The sequence below is a fragment of the Triticum urartu genome, chromosome 4A (genome assembly GCF_056163025.1).
Source record: "Triticum urartu cultivar PI428250 chromosome 4A, HENAU_Tu73, whole genome shotgun sequence".
NCBI classification, from domain to species: Eukaryota; Viridiplantae; Streptophyta; class Magnoliopsida; order Poales; family Poaceae; genus Triticum; species Triticum urartu.
The window spans coordinates 122,437,165-122,451,597 of NC_141876.1; the positions used below are offsets into that span (position 1 = coordinate 122,437,165).

At 46.4% G+C, this 14,433-nt stretch overlaps 1 pseudogene; it reads left to right on the plus strand.

Moving 5' to 3' along the window:
* Positions 1-3,877: 3,877 nt before the first annotated feature.
* On the plus strand, positions 3,878-6,098 carry LOC125553690 (F-box protein KIB4-like; annotated as a pseudogene).
* The last annotated feature ends 8,335 nt before the right edge of the window (positions 6,099-14,433 follow it).

The window sequence follows — 14,433 nt, forward strand, 5'->3', positions numbered from 1 at the left end:
TAAGTTTCGTTAGACCCATGTAGTGTATTGATTGTTTGAATGGTACAAGTGATTAGTTATTTCATCTGTGCAAATGATTTTTGCTAATAATCCGACTAGGGTTAGTGTTCGTGCTAATAATTCCTAGCCAGGTCTTCGCAATTGATTTTGAATGACCTACATATATGTGTGTGCCATTATTTTCTTCAAGATTGGTTACATAGATGACTGTGCTTAAAAATCGAAGCATAATCTCTGGATATGTCTAAAAATAGCAATAAATTCCTAATCCTACTTTACGGCATGTAAACATTCATTTGATGCCAAATTTTGTCAGATGTGTGTGCACAATCACGTCCTCGTCTACCACTACTGCATGGCCACAAGGCCTTGTGAGCATTTCGCCAGGTTTGTCAACAACCCCCACTACATGTTCGCTATGGTGGACATCACCAACGATGTAAAGGTGCTTAAGAATTCGGGCATCACCTGCCAGAATCTTGTCGACATCCAGGGCCAATACTAGATCTGGGGCAGCAGCAAGCATGAGAAGGACTCACTAGTTCACCTCGCTAAGGCTATCATCGATTCCTACTACGGAGACATGAAGGATTCCTACAACGAGGACAAGTGTGCCTAGCACTCGGCCTGGATGGAGAAACTCGACAAAGCTCATGTCGTGTACGCAGCCAAGGAGGCGTACACGAGCTACGAGATGTACAGGTGGATCATTGACATGAGGAAGTGCCCCTTCCCCAAAACGGCCAGGGATCCAGCCGGTAGCAGAGCAATGGCAAGCGTCGTCACAACAAGAAGTAGATGATTAGATCCTCGTTTCTCCTAGTTTAGTATGCATGTAATTGCTTACTTTGGTGTGTGAAAATGTTATGTGTGTAGTCACTTGTGTAATTGTATGCTTAATTTGGTTATGCAATGTCGTATTTTTAGTATATATGTTGATGCTCTGTAGACAGAGCGTAGATGTTGTGCGGATAGAGAAAATCACATTGCACACGGACGAAACAATGGAACCCATCGGTGATGTTTTTATCAATCACTCACAATTGTATACCAGCAATCGTTTGCTCACAACACACACAGCTTGTTAACAGGAATCTTCTATGTTGTTATCGGTCTTCCCACACATTTCTGATTGCAGACCTGTTTGCCGCGTGTCACACACATCTTGTTAAGTTGAACTGTTTCTGTTCTCTTGGCTCAATGCAAATAGTTCATCCGAGTGAACTATATGTCGTGTATCACACACACATTCATCGGGCTGACCGTTTCTTTTGTGTTTCCTAATCATAAACAGTTCATCCGAGTGAAATGTATGACATACATCGCACACACATCTTCATCTGGCTGCCCGTTTCTGTTGTTCCGCCTCATCACAAACAGTTCATCAGGGTGAACTGTATGCCGTATATCACACACACCTTAATATGGATGCCCGTTTCTGTTGTTCTGTCTCATCGCAGACAGTTTGTATGTATCAATCGTATGCCCCGCATCGCACACACATTTAAAATCTGAACCGTGTTTGATGTATCCACCATCGCAAACGTTTTGCATATTTTTTGACGGTGTTTTACATCACAATGTGTGATTAATGCATCACACACAATTTCGTCGAAGGGTTTCTGATTGTAGTGTCGCGTTAGCAGCATCATGCAGTAGTGTTAGGAGAAGCAGGAGATATGAAAGATCGAGCATGTCGCCTAGAGGGGGGGTGAATAGAAGCTTTAAAATAGTTACAGTTTAGGCTTGAACAAATGCGGAATAAACTTAGCGGTTAATTTGTCAAGCACAAAACCTACAACAACTAGGCTCGCCTATGTGCACCAACAACTTATGCTAAGCAAGATAAACAACTATGATAGCAAGATATATAACATGAAACACTATGGCTATCACAAAGTAAAGTGCATAAGTAAAGGGCTCGGGTAACAGATAACCGAGGCACGCTGAGACGACGATGTATCCTGAAGTTCACACCCTTGCGGATGCTAATCTCCGTTTGGAGCGGTGTGGAGGCACAATGCTCCCCAAGAAGCCACTAGGTCCACCGTAATCTCCTCACGCCCTCGCACAATGCAAGATGCCGTGATTCCACTAAGGAACCCTTGAGGGCGGTCATCAAACCCGTACAAATGAAGACCCTTGGGGGTGGTCATCGAACCCGTACACTTTGGCAACCCTTGGATGCGGTCACCGGTACCCGTCAAATTGCTCAGGGCGATCTCCACAACCTAATTGGAGACCTCGACGCTTGCCCGGAGTTTTACACCATAATGATTGAGTTCTGAACACCACCAACCGTCTAGGGCACCAAGGCACCCAAGAGGAACAAGCTCAAGGGCACCAAGCACCCAAGAGTAATAAACTTCTCAACTATCACTTCCACGTATCACCGTGGAGAACACAAACCGATGCAACTAATGCAATGGCAAGGGCACACAGAGGGGCATCATCATCCACTGTCGTACACATCTGGCCCCACCCCCCTTCTTGCTTCCTCGCCGGCGACAACCCAAAACCCTAGCCATGGGCCTCTTCGGCAGCAGCTCTGGAAGCGACAAAGGCAAGGGCACCCCCGGCGCCTCATCCTCCCCCTCCTCCTCCGTCGCCGGCGCGTGCCCGCCTAGGTCGGCAACGTTTGCACATCTCGGTGCACCAAGCGTGGTGGCACTGGGAGTATAGGCAGCCGCTGCCGCACCACTGGCACCTCGATCCGCAGCGGATCCCGATGCTGGCGGTTCCGCGGACACAACGGGTACCCGACGAGGAGGTGCGCAGGCGCAGCGGCGGATGCCGAGTACGCCGCAGACTCTCCCAACTGGGAGGCCTGATTTGCCCTCAAGCACGAGGAGCAACGGCGGCTCGGTGTCCACGTCAACCACGACCTTCCGCCGCCGCCCTGAGGATAGAGCTGGAGGAAGAGGAGGCGGAGGTGGAGTACCAAGCCGCCCTCGAGGAGGCACTGCAGCATACACTGGAGGCGAGCCGACTCGAGGAGGACGCCCATTGGGATGGGCTGGAGCAAGCCATTGCTTTGTCAACAGCGGGGGACTCCGTCCAGGCGCCCCTGTTCGTGCCGCCACCGCCCCTCGTCAAGCCCAAGCCCGAGCCAGAGCGCTAGCCAACTCCCACGCGCAAGCGGTCACCGCTGCCCCCCCCCCACTTGGCCGGAGGAGTCCTATTTGTGGACCAGGCAGTACCGCGAGTGGGTGAGCGTGCCTCCCTGCCACTACGCCGAAAGAAGAGACGTCCCACCTTGAGCGCTGGAAGGCGCACTAGCTCGCCGAGGAGGGGGGCGACGACGAGCGATAGATGCAATATGAGCAGATGTTGCGCCGTGACGAGGAGGCTCTGCGGCTAGAGGAGAAGGAGGAGGAGCGCGCCGCAGCAGACGCCAGAGGAGGCTGCCCTGGTGGCCTATCAAGCCGCGTTCGGTTGGGCTGGGCCTTCTTCCGTGTTCATTGACCTCACCGGCAGCGAGGGCGACGACGACAAGGGCAAGGGCAAGGCAGACTATTAAGGCAGCATGCGAATGGCTTATTAGTTTTTTTTAAAAAAATCTAGTTGTTTAAGTGGACTTTGGCTCATGTTTGGCCAGCCATGTATGTATAATTATGTTTATTTAGTCAACTTCGGCCACGCCGGCATAAATAGGTCGGCCTCCCGTTAGACACACCTACCGACCCAGATGATAAACCGGATGTGTACGTCCGTCCAAACGAATGAAAAACGGACAAAACATACGTTCGTTTGGATTGATGCGTTGGAGTTGCTCTAAGCGACACACTCCAACACGATTGAAATGAATCGGTCGTTGGTTCGGAGGTTCTATTCTAAAAAGAAAAAAGAAAAAGAATCGTTCGCTCGCGCGAAAGTTTTCAAATCAAAAAGGAAAATGAAAAAGGAATCGTTCGCTCGCGCGGAGCACACGGTGCTCGGTCGCATAACTGATGTCCTCTCCGGTCACCTGTGCAAACGAGACCTGCCCCCACAACGCCGCCGCCTGCGACGAAGACGGCGGAGCCAAGCACCTTCTCGCCGCCACCATCCACTGCTAATCCCACCACGCCTCTTGCATCCCATTTACCGCCGCCGACGAAGCCCCAGCCCGCCGGCGGCACCTTCTGCCTTCTCACGGATCCTGGGACGGCCGAGCCGTCGGGCTACACTGCGGCGGGCAATTAGTTGGTTCTCCCTCTCCCGTCGTTGTGGGGCATCCTTCCGAGGCGCAGTGGAGCAATCGACGGGAGCCCTTGCGGTAATTGCTCGGATTCGAATTCCAGATCTTTTCGGAGTTTCTACGGCAACAATCCTCGCTGGATCGGGACTCCCTTCTTCTAATCGGATCACAAGTGAGGCCTCGGCTCGACTGGATATAAAGTGCAGCCAGCCATCGGTGTGCTTCTTCTCAGATTAGATACAAGCCAAGTCCAATTGGTTTGCCGCTGAAGCAACTCTTCCCCCAAAAGACCTGCTTTTGCAATTGCTCCAATGGAGGCCTGTAGCGTAGCCAGGATAATGAGCTTAGAACATTTTGGCCTGAAATTTTTGCCTAAGCTCCTGGCTCTTTCTCCCGGTTCATTGGGGAAATTCAGAAAGGTCTCGCCACCGATGGAAACTGAAACTGTGTTGAAAAAACTGCCGGAGCTGCCGCAGGATGTATTGAGAAAGGTCTCACCACCCATGGAAACTGAAACTCTGGTGAGAAATTTGCCGGAGCTGCCGCAGGATGTATTGATGGACATATTTTCACTCCTGGAGATACCTGACCTCATGCGTGCGGCTTCTGTCAGCTCCTCCTGGCGCTCCGCGTATACCAGCCTCTGCAGCCAGCTTGAGCAGTACAAACGGCCTCAGACGCCTTGCCTCCTCTACACCTCTGAATCTGCTGGTGAAAACGTAGCTTGTCTCTACAGCCTCGCGGAGAAGAGGGTCTACAAGTTAACTCTCCCGGATCCACCCATCCGCAATAGGTATCTTATTGGGTCCTCACATGGTTGGCTAGTTACCGCGGATGACAAGTCTGAGCTACACCTTATCAATCCGGTCACTGGTCAACAGATTGCTCTCCCGTCAGTGGTCACCATTGGTTATGTAGAGCCAATCTTTGGCAATGAAGGCACACTTATTAAGTATGAATTGTGGGACCAACTGTACGATCCGGACCTAGAGCCCGAAATGTTAAGCTATGCTCCTGACGAGCTTCGTGACCATGTCTACATCAGGGCATTTATCTTTCCAGACCCGTCCACAGGAAGCTACATTGTGGTTCTCATCCATGGTCCAGGATATCAGCTTTCATTTGCAAGGGTGGGAGATTGTAAGTGGACCCCGCTGCCGCCGGGTTGGGACTATGAACAATGCATCTACATGGATGGTCTATTATATGCATCCACGAAATCCGGAAGAATGGATGCTTTTGATCTCACTAGTCCTAACGTCACGAGGAATATAATTGCAGATGAGATTGACATTTACAGTAGTGAGTACAAAGGGGTATTCTACCTTCTTCAGGCTCCATGAGGTGATCTGCTGCAAGTTTGCAGGAAGGCAAAACTCATAGATGCGGGTTATGAGGAGCTCATAGTTAAAACTAATAAAGTCTTGTTACACAAAGTCAATATGGAAGCAGAAGAGCTCGTGGAAATAAATAGCTTGCATCATAACTTGTTGTTTCTTGGGCGTAACCGAAGAATATCCGCAACTGAAGGCCAATTGTGTCTATTTCACAGATGATGAGGAATGTAATTGGAAGTATAAGACGAATCCCCGGGATATAGTTGTTCTTAACCTGGAAGATGACAGTAGGGAAGAAATTATATCTCCGCTTTGGTGTAGCTGGCCGAGTCCCATATGGATAACACCCAGTCTTACAGTGATGAACTTGTCATTGTGCAAATAGGTAGCCTTTTGTAGTTATGTACCTTGGTTATGGGGTCTGTCGACCAAATTTGCCATTTTTTTATGGGCAGATGCTATGACAACTGAAGCATGTCCTGTCTATCTCCTTTTCATATGTTGTTTGTTGTATCTGATGAGACTATGACCGAGAAATAAATATTATGAATGAAAATGGTGCTCTACAACAACTACGTTTTCTGTTCTCACATTTCTTTCCTATTCACATGCATATTCTGACAGAATATTGTTTGTTTGATATTTTCCCCCTTATAACTGATAGTACAAGCCACGTAGTAACCATTCGGTAGAATGGTCTGTTATTCTCTTCTGTATGTGATATTATGTACTGTATTTCTGATTGCATTGATGTTTTCATTGTTCTTGAATCATTTATGTAATTAGGTTGATTCGCATTAACTAGCCATTGAACGTGACATCATTTGCACTAAATATTATCAGCAAATGTTGTTAGTGCAGTTGCTAATCCCTGTTCATGGTTGAAGATAACTGAAGATTTTATTAGAATGCTATATGTAGTCACACTCTTGCTCCTGGGCTACTTCAAACGGTTCTTTCATGCTTTGGCAAGCATTTCTGCTCAGTTACCTTCGAAAAGCGGAAGGTTCTCACTAGAAACAGTTTAGAATCTTTAATTCAGACCGAATGTCACTGTGATTGGCATATTTGTTAGCAGGCTCATAAAAACATGTAACGGTGGCGTTTGTTCCTTGATTAATTGGTTATGCTTTCATCACGGTTTCCTCATTAGGTGAGGAAGCCCTTAGTCGTACAGTGTGCCTCTGGTATGTAAATCCCCCCACCCGAACCCCCTCTGAACTCCACTGCTTCTTATGTAGGTATGCTTAGCTATGCTAATAAAACTCCCTGTATACAAATACAATGCAGTTTTATGCTCCCTGTAAAGCATGGGCATGTCTTGGTTAAAAATGAAAAATGTATGCATGTTGGCAAAATTACAGCATAGAACCCGAGCATAAACACGTGCGTAACTGGTGGCACAACTCGAAATGTTTCCCTCCAAATTAGTCTAGAAACTAATTTATGCAACTCTTGACTATTATTACCCTCACAATTTTCATTGATCCACTCAGTGTATAACGGAAAGCTCCAAATTTCAGAGGTATCTTAATGGTAGAGACTAGAGAATAATCTGTTTTGGTGGATCACGACTACCATCGGTGAGAGGGAATAGCAGAACCCTGAAGCGACAGCCATCAAGGCATCTCATGCTTATTGGGGATCCAATATTCCACTGCAATTTCAAGTTATTGGTGCAGTCTGCCAGAAAAAAACAGGAAAACAACTGTTGGCCCCAGATTCCAAGACGCCTAGGCAGCTATGAATCTGATCTCATGGCGAGGTTGAACAAGGGGCCATGACAGTGAAACATGCAGCATCTTGCGCACCGCATTTCGTCAACCCATGCCTCGCAGTGTAGGTAATCTTCGTCTTAAAATTGAAATCTTCAGGGATCACAACTAATGATTTGAATGATCATTTCTCGTGAATGATGGTTTGGTTTGACCTGACTTTTGTATGGGACATCTGAATGTCGTAATGTAGGCTAGTGAAAAAAATACCCCTGCTTATGAAACAACGTGGTTGCTTTGACATGGGTTTACACAAGAGAGCTGCTATACACACGACGTTTTTGGAACGATGCATGAACGATGCTCCACATCCAGCCATTGAATCAGAGAATAAAGCGCTTCACATCCATCTGATTGTGAATCGTGCATGCATCGTGCGTGGAGTGTCGTCTGTCTAGTATTTTCGTTTACACAATTAATATCTTCTGCGATCTTGTAAAACAGCCCCCTTATACTGGAACTAACAAGAGATTTTCAGCACTTCAAAAAGATTGGATGGATGTCTAGCAAATATCGAACTACTCTCTGTAATAGTAGAGAAGATTTTTGTCGATTTCCACTCACACACGCTATGGGGCATTGTGCACGTTCAAGCCACATATGCCCAGATGGAAGAAAACTATGATGGAAACACTCGTCAGCGGGAACTTACTCTACCAAGAACGTGTATGCCTTGGTGATATGGGTGTATGAAAGAAGTTGAATAATATATATAGAGACACACATACCGACCATCAGCAGTAACATCCTCTTAGATATTGATGATGCTGTTCGGAAATCAAGAGAATACACTGACATGGCGTGTCTATAACACAAAGGGAAATGGCGTGTCTTTTCTAGCTGCAACCGCATGCAAACTGTTGCATGTGCCCAATGCTATTCGATCGAAGGCTGGCAAGAAGAGGGTTTGTCCAGTTAGGCATGCAAAGGGCTTTTATTTGAAGATATTAATCCTTACGATAAGTCTTAGTTCAGAGACATTATGTAAGGTCCAGATCATTCTGGCTGGTTCTGAATTTACATTCAGACCCTGCAGCTGTATTTAGTTTGTCTTAAAAACAGCCAAAGCGCGTATTTATTTTTGTTGTGGGAAAAGAAGTGTTGTCACTGTAAATACAAAATTTACATACGAAATGACATGAGGCAGAAGATTACTAAACATGCTGGGTGGAAAGGGACAAGCATATGTTGTGCCTGATGCTCCCAGTACGCTAGTTTATCAGTTTATTGCTGAATAAGTGAATATATCACAAGCAGACCAGAATACTGCTACGCGGCACAAACAAACAGGGATCCCTGCAAACATTATTGACTAATCTAGACTGTTACTTATGGATCATAGGATCGTATCAAATGACATGAGGCAGATGATTACCAAATCGCAGTGTCTTTATTTTAAGGCCAACATTGCAGATGATTACCACATGTGCAAACCTGCTAGTAGGGACAAGATTGCATATAAAATACAGTTAACATGAGACATAAGCAGATGATTACTAACAATTCAGAAGATTGCTAGACATGCTGGGTGAAAAGGGACAACATGCATCCCCTCATGCATTCTCACAGATAATTAACCAGTATGTTCATCAGTCTCCTGATTATGGATCATCACAACCAGAACTGAGTACTGCTACACCATGCAAAAAAAAAGAAACTGGGAGTATAATGCTAGGATTGGAACAACAAATGACATGACAGAACATGATTAAAAACATGCCCAGAATTGAATCCAGCTTTGACATGTATACTGCAATTCGATTGCATTGGTTGTCATAGTGATTTTCGTACATGCATTCATCACCAAAGGCCATTCACAAGATTTTTCGTACCAAATTATCCAAACAGCACACTAGCGCGCACAGCTCATGCGAAACAGAGTAAAAACTAATGCTAGCACTCACTAGAGAAGCACCAAACAAGGGCCTCATTTGCTCAAACCATGACAGTAGTACTCATGGAGCTGGATGTCCCTCTTATTGGCTCTAACAAGGCAGCCCTTCTTCCTGCAACTTCGCATCTCAACTCCCTTGTGAAACTTGCTGTTATGGCGATCAATCTGAAAAGAAAATCAATGGCATTTAGTCCCAAAATTTATTTCACCACACAATTTGAAATTTCAGAGAACATTTTTTGGAAAGGAAATTTCAGAGAACATAGCTACCTCGTCTGGAATGTTGCCGATCACCGGGGGATTTCTAGCACTTATCTTTCTTGCGAAGTCAAGGTAGCAGCCTAGGCACTGCTTCTTGCGCTTGTTGTGATTTTGAGACCAGTAACTAATGTGAACATCCTTCTCATCCTACAAAACATGTTTACTTAGCGGTGATTAAATCTTCCATCGGTAGAAACTAAAACATGGCAAGCGACACTAAGGAAAGATACACATTCTTCACCAAAACAGCTATCTGATAAATCCCCAACTTCAAATGACCAAATGTTTTCAGGTAGGCTTAGCGATGGCTGTAGTCTTGACAACAAAGGGGAAAGGAGCAACCTGACTAGATATAGAGATCGGGGTGGTGATTTATCCTTAGAACGGTCACTTCATCAAGATCGAACACTAGCTAAAATTCCATACAAAGAATCAACACGCTCTGCATCATCCATAAGCAGAGGTGGGCATTTTTCAGGCATTTCTTCAGTAGAAACTAAAACATGGCAAGGGATTGGGGTTTTAAATTGTAATGTAGCAGAATTGTGATGAACTATTCTACATCTACCATTATAGTGACAGCAAACATCAGTTCTTTTAGAGATCTAAACCTGCCTAAACGCTGATGATCGGTCAAAACACGCTGATGAACAGAAAGTAACGCTGATGATCCTCATTTTGCCAATTCAGTCAGGAGCAGAAAGGAACAGGAAAACTGAACTCATAGCAAAAGGAGCGAGCAAGCGCATGATCGATCGTACCTCATACTCATCCTTGTTCTTGTCCGCCTGCTTCCTCCTCTAGGCCTCCTCTCGCCTCCTTTGTGTTGAAATATGAGATGGGCCTAGAGCCCATATAACAATTTCAGATTTGATCTCTAAGGGCCCATGTAGGTGGCATGACAAGGTGGTGGGAAGTTTAGTCCCACCCCCGAAGTGGAAGGAGAGTTGGAGTGGTTTATAAGGGATTCTCTTTCTCATGCTATTGGAGCTTGAGAAGAGATGAGGCCCTCGCGCACTCCTCCTCCTCCTCCTCTTGCCTCGTCACGCCGCGCCGCGCCGCGGGATTGAGCCGAGCCGAGCTCACTCCTATGCGCTTCTTTTTGCCGGTCAGGAACGGAGAGTCTTTGACAGGTAGGGCCACGATCTGAGACGTCGGATCATGGGCTACCAGCCCACGCGCAGCCGCACATATATATGTGGGGCGCTGCCAACCCTAGCCGCCACGAAACAGAACGCATCTCCGCCTCCACGCCCACGTCGTTCCTCTGCTGCTGCTGCCGCCGGCGACTCCGTCCCATTCACCGCGTACACGGTTGACGGGAGAGCAGGCCTCCGAAACCCCGCTTCTCCGGATCCTGTACGGGAGAGGGGCGATTAGGTTTTTGGGCAGCGATTACGCGACTGCTCGCTTCTGTTCATCTACGTCCGCATCACCTTCGTCATCACCATGTCGACCGACGCCGACCGTGCCGCCGCTGAGAAGGCCGAGGCCGACAAGAAGGCCGCCGAGGATGCCACGGCTGCTGCCGCCGCCACCACCGCTGCGTGGCCGATTGGAGGGTACACATCGTTTATCCCTCTCGTGTTTCTTTCTGTTGTAGCAGTACTAGCGATATGCGTAGATGTTTCTACTATATGCGTAGTACATGCTCTGTTAGATCGTAATCAGTGTGTTATCAATGTTGTCCATGTCATGCTCATAATTTATTCATGGATTAATTTAATCGGAAAACTGCCTATTTTCTTATCAATCCAAAAACCTAATTTGTGTAGGAGTTTTTCGAATTCTGGTTTTGCTGCTGCACTGAAACCGACGTACTTTAAGCGTTGGCAGACTAAAACCACCTTATGGCTCACGGCCATGAACGTGTTCTGGGTCGCCGGTGTGACTCCCACAGGAACGATCGCTCCTGAACAGGAGAAGGCGTTCAAGGAGGCCACTGTCGTGTTCCTCGGGGCAGTTCTGAGCGTGATTGGAGATAAGCTGGTTGACGCATATCTGCATGTGCGGTCTGCCAAGGACTTGTGGGAGGCGCTCGAATCTAAGTTCGGGGCTGCCGATGCAGGGAGCGAGATGTATATTATAGAGCAGTTCCACGATTACAAGATGGTTGAAAACCGTCCTGTATTGGAGCAGGCTCATGAGATAATATGCATTGTTAAGGAGTTTGAGCTTCTTAAGTGCGAGTTACCGGGCAAGTTTGTCGCGGGCTGCATAATCGCTAAGCTTCCCAATTCCTGGAGGAACTTTGCCACCACTCTGAAACATCAGAGGCGTGAATTCTCTGTGGAGGATGTCATAGGCCATCTGAGTGTTGAGCAAAATTCAAGGGCAAAGGACTCGCACGGAAAGGGGCTAGAAGGAACTTCTGTGGCCAATATGATGCATCAGAAGAACTCCAATTCCCACAAGCCCAAGGGAAAGAACGGTGTCCAATAGAGTGCCGACTTTAAGAAGAAGGGTAAGAAGACCTTCAAGAAGAATAAGAAGGATGAGGGCTGCTTTACTTGTGGTTCGCTTGAACATTGGGCCAACAAGTGCCCAAACAAGTATAAGAAGCAAGGGCAGGACTACAAGTCTGTCAATATGATTGTGAGCAACAATGAGAGTGGTGCATCTGGGTACGGTAATTTATTTGCTGTATTTTCAGTTTGGCCGTCCACCGATTGGTGGGTCGACACAGGTGCAGGTGTTCATGTGTGTGCTGACGTTACATTGTTTTCTTCTTACCAGGCCACAGGTCACGGGTCCGTACTGATGGGGAATGGCGCGAGTGCTTCTGTTCTTGGTGTTGGCACGGTCGATCTGAAGTTTACTTCGGGAAGGATCGTGCAGCTGAAGAACGTGCAACATGTCCCCGCCATCAAAAAGAACCTCGCTAGTGGCTCCCTTCTATGTAGAGAAGGGTTTAAGTTGGTATTCGAGTCTAATAAATTAGTTGTTACGAAATATGGACTATTTGTTGGAAAGGGTTATGAATCCGGAGGCATGTTCCGCCTTTCTCTTGCAGATCTATGTAATAAAGTCGTGAACAATATTCATTTGAGTGTTAATGAATCTGAAGTCTGGCATTCACGTCTTTGTCACATTAGTTTCGGTGTTATGACGCGGCTAGCAAAATCGAATTTAATCCCAAGTTTCACTTTAGCCAAAGGTTCTAAGTGCCATTCATGTGTGCAATCTAAGCAACCTCGCAAGCCTCACAAGGCAGCAGAGGAGAGACACTTGGCGCCACTGAAACTCATACATTCTGATCTTTGTGAGATGAATGGTGTGTTGACTAAAAGTGGAAAGAAATATTTCATGACTTAGATAGATGATTCCACTAGATATTGCTATGTGTATCTGTTAAATACTAAAGATGAGGCTCTACACTACTTCAAAATCTATAAGGCGGAAGTTGAGAATCAACTTGAAAAGAAAATTAAACGAGTCTAGTCAGATCATGGTGGAGAGTACTTCTCGAAAGAGTTTGATGCCTTTTGTGCGGAACACGGCATTATTCACGAGAGGACGCCTCCCTACTCACCCCAGTCAAACGGGGTTGCCGAGCGGAAAAACCGTACTCTAACTGATTTGGTTAACACTATGTTAGATACGTCGGGTTTATCCAAGGCATGGTGGGGGAGGCTATAATGACATCCTATCATGTCCTGAATAAAGTTCCGACAAAGGATAACGAGATCACTCCTTACAAGAAGTGGACCAAGAGAAGGACAACACTCTCGTACGTACATACCTGGTGATGCTTGGCGAAAGTTAATGTGCCGATCCCCAAAAAGCGTAAGCTTGGATCAAAGACTATGGACTGTGTTAATTTGGGCTATGCTATGAATAGTGTTGGCTATAGATTTCTAGTAGTGAAATCTGAGGTACCTGACATGAAGGTCGGTACAATTATGGAGTCTAAAGATGCTACATTCTTTGAGGACATTTTCCCCATGAGAGATGTACAAAGCACTTCTAGACAGGAATCTGAGGAGACTCCTGAACCTGCCATTCCGATGGAATATTATAACCAAACACATGATGAAAATCCTGAGGAGGATAATGAGGAATCTCTTGGTAGGGGCAAGAGACAAAGGACTGTAAAGACCTTTGGTGATGATTTCTTCATATACCTCGTGGAGGATAATCCCACTTCTATTTTAGAAGCGTATGCATCTCCAGAAGCTGACTACTAGAAGGATGCGGTCCGTAGCGAGATGGATTCCATCATGGCTAACGGGACTTGGGAGCTTACTGAACGTCCTTATGGTTGCAAACCATTGGGATGCAAGTGGGTGTTCAAGAAGAAGCTTAGGCCCGACGGTACGATAGAAAAGTACAAGGCTAGGCTTGTGGCCAAGGGCTACGCCCAGAAAGAAGAAGAAGATTTCTTCGACACCTATTCACCTGTGGCCAGACTGACCATCATTCGAGTATTACTCTCGTTGACGGCCTCACATGGTCTTCTCATTCATCAGATGGATGTTAAGACGGCTTTCCTGAACGGAGAGCTAAAGGAGGAAATCTATATGCAACAGCCTGATGGCTTTGTGATGGATGGTCAGGAAGGAAAGGTGTATAAGTTGGTGAAATCTTTGTATGGCCTGAGACAAGTGCCTAAGCAATGGCATGACAAGTTTAATGAAACATTGACATCTGTTGGCTTTGTTGTTAATGAGGCCGAAAAATGTGTATACTATCGCTATGGTGGGGGCGAAGGAGTTATACTGTGTTTGTATGTTGATGAAATACTGATATTTGGGACTAATCTCAAGTTGATCGAGGAAGTTAAGTCTTTCCTATCTCAGAACTTTGATATGAAGGACCTTGGAGTGGCTGATGTTATCTTGAACATCACGCTATTGAGAGATGATGAAGGTGGGATTACACTTCTGCAATCCCATTATGTTGAGAAGGTGTTGAGTCGTTTTGGATATTCGGACTGCAAACCATCTCAAATACCAGATGATCCTAGTGTGCTGATTCGAAAGTCTA